Below are 8076 nucleotides of genomic sequence, written 5' to 3'. Positions count from 1 at the left end.
GGTACCAATCCAAAAGCATTAAAAGGAGAGTCGAGAACAGACGTATACCAATGTTCATAGCAGCATTATTCACAATTAGCCAAAAGCTGAAAAAACCCCACATGTTCACTGGTGGATGAACGGATAAACAAAATGTGGAATATCTATATAATAGAATATTACCCTGCCTTAAAAAAAGGAATGAAATTCTGACTCACGTTACAGCATGAATGAGCCTTGAAGACATTATGCTAAATGAAATAAACCAGACACAAAAGAACAAATATCGGATGCTTCCATGTATATGAATACACAGAATAGGCAATTTTGTAGAAGTAGAATGGCAGTTGCCAGGGGCTGGGGGAAGGGAGAACGTGGAGTTATTTTTTAATGGGTACAGAGTTTCAGTTTGGGAAGATGAAAGTTACTGGAGATGGATTGTTATGAGGATAATGCTGATGGATGATGGTTGTAAAACAACAATGTGAATCTATTTAATGCCATCAAAGAATATATTTTAAAATGATTAAAATGGTAAATTTTATGGCTTGTGTATCTTCCCAAAGTAAAACCCACATACATACAAACGCACACACACATGGTTACCCAGTGGACTGAAATTAATTCACTTGTTATCCTCTCTATGATGTTTATTAAACATCCCAAACTCAGCCTGCCCTAGATTGAGATCTCCCCTCCCCACCAAGATTACCCCTGCCATAGCCACCCTGTCTTGGCTGATGGCAACTCCATCCCCATGGAGACAGCATCCTGACTAGTCTCTTCTCTCCCACCCCATATCCAGTCTTTAGGAAACTCTGGGCTCTGTGCACATATCCCTGGTGTCTGGTCCCCACACAGCAGCCTGAGAAAGCACCTTAAAATGGAAGTCCCGTTGTGATGCTCTTCTGCTCAAAAGTAAAAGCTGGTCTTCACATGTTCTATGAGGTTGCCTGTATCAACCTCCGTCACCTCTCCCAGCTCATATCAACTCTGCAACCCTCGGCCCTCCACTCCAGCCACCCCAGCTCCCTTGCTGGGCTAGAACATGCCAGAAATGCTCCCACTTTGGGATCTGGAAGCTTCTCCCCAGACAGTCACACAGCTTTCTTCCCCAAAGTCTTGTAGGGGAGGAAAATATAATTTTCCCTCTCTCCTTCTAAGTTTCTGGTTGTCATTCCTGTAATAAAAGACAGATTAAAAGAGAAAAACAATATATTTATTAACACGTATAATTCCAGCATATAGGGGAGATAACCAGGAAAAAAAATGAGTGACTTCATGGTGGCTTAGAAGTGAAGTGAAGTGAAAGTCACTGAGTCATGTCCAATCTTTGTGACCCCATGAACTGTAGCCTACCAGGATCCTCTGTCCGTGGGATTTTCCAGGCAAGAGTACTGGAGTGGGTTGCCATTTCCTTCTCCAGGGGATCTTCCCAACCCAAGGATTGAACCCAGGTCTCCTGCATTGTAGGCAAATACTTTACTGTCTGAGCCACCAGGGAAGTACCATGGACTGTAGTCCATGCAATTCTCAGGCCAGAATACTGGAGTGGGTAGCCTTTCCCTTCTCCAGGGGATCTTCCCAACCCTGGGATTGAACCCAGATCTACCGCACTGGCGGGTTCTTTACCAGCTGAGCCACAAGGGAAGCCCAAGAATACTGGAGTGGGCAGCCTATCCCTTCTCCAGGGGATCTTCCCGGCCCAGGAATTGAACCAGGGTCTCCTGCATTGCAGGCAAATTCTTTACCAATTGAGCTATCAGGGAAGCCCGAGGTGGCTTAGAAGTCAGATTTAAATATCATTTTAATAGGAAAAAGGGAAGGGAAGAGGGATTAGGCCTTTTAAGGCGAAGTAAATTAAAAAAAACAACTTCTCAAAAATTGAAGTATAGTTGGTTTAAAATATGTTAGTTTCAGGTGTATAGCACAGTGATTCAGTTATATAAATAAATTCTTCAGATTCTCTTTCCTTATAGATTATTACAAAATATTGAGTAGAGTTCTCTGTGGGATACAGTATGCCCTTCTTGCTTATCTATGGTAAATACAGTAGTGTGTGTATGTTAATTCCAACCTCCTGATTCATCCCTCCCCCAACCCCTTTTCCCCTTTGGGAAATCATAGATTTGTTTTATGTCTGTAAGTCTGAAAATAAGTTCATTTGTATCACATTTCTTAAAAAGATTTCTGGCTCTCCTTCCTCTCAAGATTTAGCTTAAATGTCTCCTTTATACAGAGGCCTTTCCCGGCCATGCTGTTTTATTTATTATTATTTGTTTATTTTGCTATGCCAGGCCTCAGTTGTGGCACGCAGGACCTTCCATCTTCCTTGCGGCATGCGGTATCTTTTTAGCTGTGGCCCATGACATCCTTTAGTTGTGGCACGTGGGATCTAGTCCCTGACCAGGGATCGAACCCCTGCCCCCTGCGTTTCAGCCAGTGGACCACTAGGGAAGTCACATGATCACCCTGTATTAAGCTGCAGCCCTCCACCCTGTCCTCTCATACTCCTTTTCCTGTGTCACTGCTCTTTTTTTTTTTTCCCTTAGCACCTTCTAGGACACCACGTATTTTATCTGTTTATCAGGGCTGTTAATGTCCACCTCCTCCACTGGAATCAGCCATCAGTTACTGATAGATTGCAAGCCCTTTAGTGCAGGGCCCAACGCATAGCAGGCTCAGTAAACACTGGTCGAAGCCACGTGTGAGTTAAAGTGCTTCCTTTACCATGTAGCCTCCTGCGTGACTGCTACTGCTTCCATTTTTACTAATGTATTATTCCTAGTTGCGTGAAGGACATGTTCACGGAGAGCAACTCAAGCTGAAGGCCTCGTCTCTCCTGGTGGCCCTGGCTCACCAGCGCTCCCAGGGGTACCACCCTCACCCTCAGCACTGCGTGTCCTTCAGCCGTTTTCAGTCGTCCTGTTCACTCCCCTCCTCTGCAATTATACTGCTTTTTCCTGCAGACATACCTGCTGGAGCTTGCCCTTGCTTGAAGACCACTGCGTAAAGTTTTAAGTACAAACTCAGCCTTGCCCATTAGGCTCCCAAATGATCTTGCCGTTAATGCCTTAACCTGATCTAGTCTTGGGACAAACCGGATTCCTTAGAAACGATGCTTTCCTGACTCCTGCCTTTGCTCAGGCTAGTCCCTCTATCTGGAGTGCCTACTTCTTCTTCTTCCTTTTTTTTTCCCCCCCTTCAGCTGTGACTCCAGCCGGGATCCAAAGAGGAGTTCCACGGTCTATTCTCTGGATTTTACGGAGACTGTCTTTACCCTTCTGTGTTAGCCTCCTAAGGCACTGCGTCAACCTTAAAAGGGCACAGGAAAAGGGTGTGGAGGGCCTTCTTTCATCCTCACTTGCCTCCAGTTCTACCTGCCCACCCCACCTCTCTCTTTTTTTTTCTAAATTCAGGGAGGTTTCTTGCTTATAATTTTTTGTTGGCTATACTGGGTCTTCATTGCTTCGTGGGCTTTCTCTGGTTGCGGTGGGCGGGGTCCACTCTCCAATTGTGGATTGTAGGTTCCCCATTGCAGCGGCTCTAAGGTGCGCAGATTTCAGTGACTTGGCACATGGGCTCAGTAGTTGAGGCTCCCAGGTTCGAGAGCACAGGCTCAGTCCTTGTGGCCCGTGGGATCTGCCTCCACCAGGGATGGAACCCATGGCTCCTGCACTGGCAGGCGGATCTTTACCACTGAGCTGCTAGGAAGTCCCTGTGCTGTGCTGTGCTTAGTCGCTCAGTCCTGTCTGACTCTGTGACCCCATGGACCGTAGCCCACCAGGCTCCTCTGTCCATGGGGATTCTCCAGGCAAGAATACTGGAGTGATTTGCCATGCCCTCCTCCAGGGGATCTTCCTAACCCAGGGATCGAACCTGGGTCTCCCGCATTGCAGGCGGATTCTTTACCAGCTGAGTCATCAGGGAAGCCCCTACCTGCCCAGCTTCAACATCACTTTCCTGATGCTTCTCTATCTTTTGGAAACTTTTGCTGACCTTCTATCTTGGTGAATATTCGGTGCTGAGTTGAGTTTTGGGTCACGTCACTTGGAGGCCACGAGGCCAGACTGTAAGCTGTAAGTGAACTGTAAAGGAATGGGCTGTACCTTGTTGCTTCCTGTGTCTGGAGGAGATGGAGCGCAGGGCTCAGTTCCCGCTCAACCCGAGTGTGAACTCGGGAACTTGCTCCGAGCGGCGAAACGGGCGCACTTCCTGCTGTGGACACAAGATGGCAGCATAGACCAGGCTTCAGAACAGGTGAGGCTCCCGCCCCTCCCATGTTTCCGAGTCTTCCCTGCACTCAAGGCCCTAAAAAGTAACCGGTTCCCCCGAAGTGTGTGGAGGAGAGCCGTCTCTCTAGGACTGGGGGCGTCCGTTCTGGGGTGGGAGCACCAATGGGAGGCCTATAGTGAGGGTGTGCGTGGGTTTCCTGTACCGCCCCCTCCCAAGGGAGACCCTGGTCGGACGGAAGGAGCACCGGGGAGGGAGTGGCAGGTTTGGTCCTAGTTCTGCACTGCGGCCTCGGGCAAGTGTCTGTGTGCTAGAAACGAACTGATCACAAAGTCCAGCTCGCGGCAAATGCCCACGAGGACTCCACTCTCGGCTCTCTTCCAATCCCCTTGCCCCAATTTTTCGGAAGGCAAAATGATGATTGCACTAATCATCTGACGGTCATCACACTCTGCATTTCCGGGATTCTGTGTGGCCCAGAAGAGGGGCAAGGTGCCAGAAGAGGGGCGATGTTGGAACAGAGAGGGGGCTTTATTTTTAACTTTTGGCTGCACTCAAGGCATGTGGGACCTTAGTTCCCACCAGGGATCCCCCCCCTCCCCCCGCATTGGAAGAGTCTTAACTGCTGGACAGCCAGGGAAGACCCCATTTGCTATTGCTGTTTATTATCGGAGTCCTTTTCGCTCCAACATTTGACCATTGAGACCAACTGAGAAAGCAGGGGCAGGACGGGGTAGATTTAGGGATGTCTGAAATGGGTCTGCCTGAGGCGAAGGGCAAAGATGTCTGGAGAGGGTCAGGGACAGCCTGGGGCTTCCCTGGGGAGAGGAGTTGGGTGGTGAAGGGGAGGGATTACCCCCAGCAATTCTCAGGGAGAGCTGGGTCGGGTAGAGACTGCGTGTCGTTCCCCCTCTTCCCGGGGCACGCAACGACGGGACTGCCCAGCAGAGGGCGCCTCGAGCACGCGGAGCCCAGCCTTGAACTTCCTCCAGCTTCGAAGTTCGGTTCAGTTCAGCCGCTCAGTTGTGTCAGACTGTTTGCGACCCCATGGACTGCAGCATGCCAGGCTTCCCTGTCCATCACCACTCCCGGAGCTTGCTCAAACTTATGTCCATCGAGTCGGGGATGCCATCCAACCATCTCATCCTCTGTCGTCCCCTTCTCCTCCTGTCTTCAATCTTTCCCAGCATCTGGGTCTTTTCCAATCAGTCAGTTCTTCACATCAGGTGGCCAAAGTATTGGAGTTTCAGCTTCAGCATCAGTCCTTCCAATGAATATTCAGGACTGATTTCCTAATGGACTTGTCTTCTGGGCCGCTGCTCTTGAAGCCTGGCATGCTGCAGTCCACAGGGTCACGAAGTCGGACACGACTAAGTGACTGAACAACCACCACAAGCCTCACCTGGGATGTGATGGGAGTGAGGGTGCTGCTGGCTAAGCTGGGGAGCTGTGGGCATTGTTACCATTTGTAATTGTGCTGGCTTATGTCCCAAGTGGCAATTGTGGGTTTGCCTGTAATCAGTAATCATTCACTCACTCATTTATTCAGTTCACACTATTGCACACCCACTGAGTGGCAGGCACTGTAGTGGGAGTGAAGTGGCAAACAAGGAGTGTGCCCTGATGACCAACACCTACCACCCGTGTCACAGGTCAGCCTGGGGCGCTGGGGGAGCACCCGGGAGGGGGAGCACGTCCTGCCTCCATTCCTGTAAGTGCGCCCACTCCGAGGTGAGCAGGGTTATGCCTCTTACACAGAGGAGAGAATTGAGGTTCAGAGAGGTTACGTAAGGTGCCCAAAGTCACACAGCCTTTAAGGGGATGAGCTGGGATTTGCACCTGGAGCCTTCCCCCCACCCCACCTTGCGAGGCTGCCTCCCTCAGGGAAGAGCCAGTGAGGATGTGAAGGGGTGAGAGGCTGTTCTGGGGGCTCTGCCTATGCATGGCCTGAGCAGGACAGGAGCCTGTGGGCAGGGGAGCATAGAGCTGGCTGATTCATCCCAGAATGAAGGGCTTTGCAGCAATCAGAACTGCCCAGTCACGGAAGGGTGAACCTGAAGAGCAGAAGTGATTTGCCTCTTTGTGGGCCTTGCACGGGCTGTCGGTAGACCCTGGCAGACACAGCCTGGCACAGTTCCCTTCACCCTCCAGCCTCATCTTGCCTCCTCTCCCGGCTGTTCTCTGTGTTCCTGCCTTTCTGGCCTTCCTTCAGCAACTTGTTGGGCACACACACCTCTGGGCCTTTGCACACGCACACTCCCTCTTGTCTGGCTAACTCACCCACCTTCAGGCCGTTCCAAGCACTCCCCAATGCCTTGAGTGCTGCTCTGCTGGTTTAAGCTTCTCCATTCCCCCTAAATATGCCTCTTCATGCCTTACTGATCTTTCCCAGGTAGCTCAGTAGTAAAGAATATGCCTGCCAATGGAGGAGACACAAGAGACGCAGGTTCAATCCCTGGGTTGGGATGATCTCCTGGAGGGGAAAATGGCAACCCACCCCAGTATTCTTGCCTGGATAATCTCATGGACAGAGGAGCCTGGTGGGCTACAGCCATAGGGTTGCAAAGAGTCAGACATGACTGAAGTGGCTTAGCACTTAGCGCACATGCCTTACAGAAATTAACGGATAATACTCGTCCCTGTTGGACTGTCAGATATACCTGACAGAACACTGTCTTGTTCTCAGTGCAGTGGGGTGCCTCCTTCGGTGCTCAAGAAAGGTTTCTTGAAAGAATTAATGAGGAATGAATAAAGGTAAGAAAGAATGAAAGAAGCACGCAAAGCCCAATGCATGGTCAGGAGATTTGGGTCAGTTGATGATATTTCAAGTATCTTCCAGCCACCCTCTGGCTGCAGCTCTTGTTCCTTGCTCAGGGCACCCCCTTCACCAACGCCCGCCTCTCCCCTCCCCGAGTCTCAAAGACACAATTAACACCTAACGTTTTTAAGCATCTGGACACCCTGCTGGGCACTGCCGATTGTATTCTCACCCATCAAATAATCAGGGACGACCTGAAACGTTGTCAGTGGACACAAGTTTGAAGACTTCAGTCGGCCTGGAAGAGTTTGCGGGTTGGCCTCGCTCATTGCCACACAGGTCCGCACGGCCCCGCCCTCCCTCGGACCCCACCCCTTGTATGCACGTCCAAAGACGGCCAGCAGGTGGCGATAGACGACAAGGGTCGGGGCTCAACTTGCTCGGTCCAATCCCCGACCGCCGGCAGGGGCGCTGACGCTCTACTCGGTGCTCGGATGCGGAGGGTCGGGTTTACTAAGCAGGGCTAGGGAGGCGGGGTCAGCCCTGCCTGGAGATGGCGCAGGTCAGAACCTTAGCAAAGGAGGAGGGCTGTGTGGCACCTTCATTTTTTCTCTTTCGTATAGTGCAGTCTTAACCTCTATCTCACAGGCTTAAGAAGCAAACCTTTTCTAGGTTTTACTGGCCATCTGATGATCTCTTCCATAATCAGTCAATTCTGGTCTCCAGGTGTGAAATAACCCTTGAACACATGGGTGTGGCTGTGTTCCAATAAATACTTGTGGACATTAAAATTTGAATTTCATCCAATTTTCATATGTTGTTCTTTTATTGGAAAAAAAAAGACTAAAAAATGTAAAAAGCCATTCTTAGCTCTTGGGGAGGGTGACCCCTGATCTAGGTAAAGTCCCAAACCAGTGCCTGGCATACAGTAGGTGCTCAGCAGCTCTTGGAGGACTTGGCAGGACATTCTCCTCCCAGTTTTGGCCCTGGGTCTCCTAAACCCCTCGCAGAAGTGGTCAGTTAAGGGGATCCCTCTCCTCCCCTCCTCCCTGTGGCTGTGGCTGCATTTTTCCCACCTCCATGCCTCTACCTGGGCAGTTGCCTCC

At 50.3% G+C, this 8076-nt stretch overlaps 1 long non-coding RNA gene across 2 annotated transcripts; it reads right to left on the bottom strand.

Moving 5' to 3' along the window:
• On the bottom strand, positions 766-7308 carry LOC108638304. Of its 2 annotated transcripts, none has more exons than XR_001919750.1 (4): positions 7203-7308; positions 6497-6628; positions 4089-4197; positions 766-1159 (listed from the first exon to the last, which is right to left on the bottom strand). It is a non-coding gene; the product is annotated as an uncharacterized LOC108638304 (long non-coding RNA). The 2 variants fall into 2 exon arrangements; XR_001919751.1 differs by having other exon boundaries at positions 4089-4194.

This window comes from Capra hircus, chromosome 19 (assembly GCF_001704415.2).
Source record: "Capra hircus breed San Clemente chromosome 19, ASM170441v1, whole genome shotgun sequence".
Classification (NCBI taxonomy): Eukaryota; Metazoa; Chordata; class Mammalia; order Artiodactyla; family Bovidae; genus Capra; species Capra hircus.
Note: the sequence above shows the minus strand (reverse complement) of the source record. Positions and strands in the feature narration are given on the sequence as shown.